Consider the following 476-nt stretch of genomic DNA (forward strand, 5'->3'; position numbering starts at 1 on the left):
TCTTGGGCTCAGGACAAAGCCAAAGGAGGATCTCACCCATTCTGCAGCCGAGATGGTATACAGTCAGCCCCTCATTGTGCCCAGAGAATTTTTCCCCTGCGACGGCTCGAACAACACTCAGCTAGAGAACCTCCGCGGTAGCCTGGCAATTCTCTCCCAGCAGACCCACCCATCGCTCTCATCGCATGTTCTACACCCCACTAGGACCGGACACGACTGATTTCATTTTTCTCCGCGATGATACCCACCGCCAGCCACTATCCTACCCTTACAAAGGTCCTTTCAAAGTCCTTCAGCGCTCCCCCAGGGCTTTCAAGCTACAGCTCAATGGACGGATCAACTGGGTTACCATTGAGTGCCTTAAGCCAGCATACATCAGTGCCTCGGACCATGATGACGCCATTCTCGCCCCCGCAGGTCCTCAACCTGTTGTCCTTCCTTGATAGGGGGAAGGCATTGTGGCAGATGTACACAAT

Source organism: Penaeus monodon, chromosome 15 (assembly GCF_015228065.2).
Source record: "Penaeus monodon isolate SGIC_2016 chromosome 15, NSTDA_Pmon_1, whole genome shotgun sequence".
Classification (NCBI taxonomy): Eukaryota; Metazoa; Arthropoda; class Malacostraca; order Decapoda; family Penaeidae; genus Penaeus; species Penaeus monodon.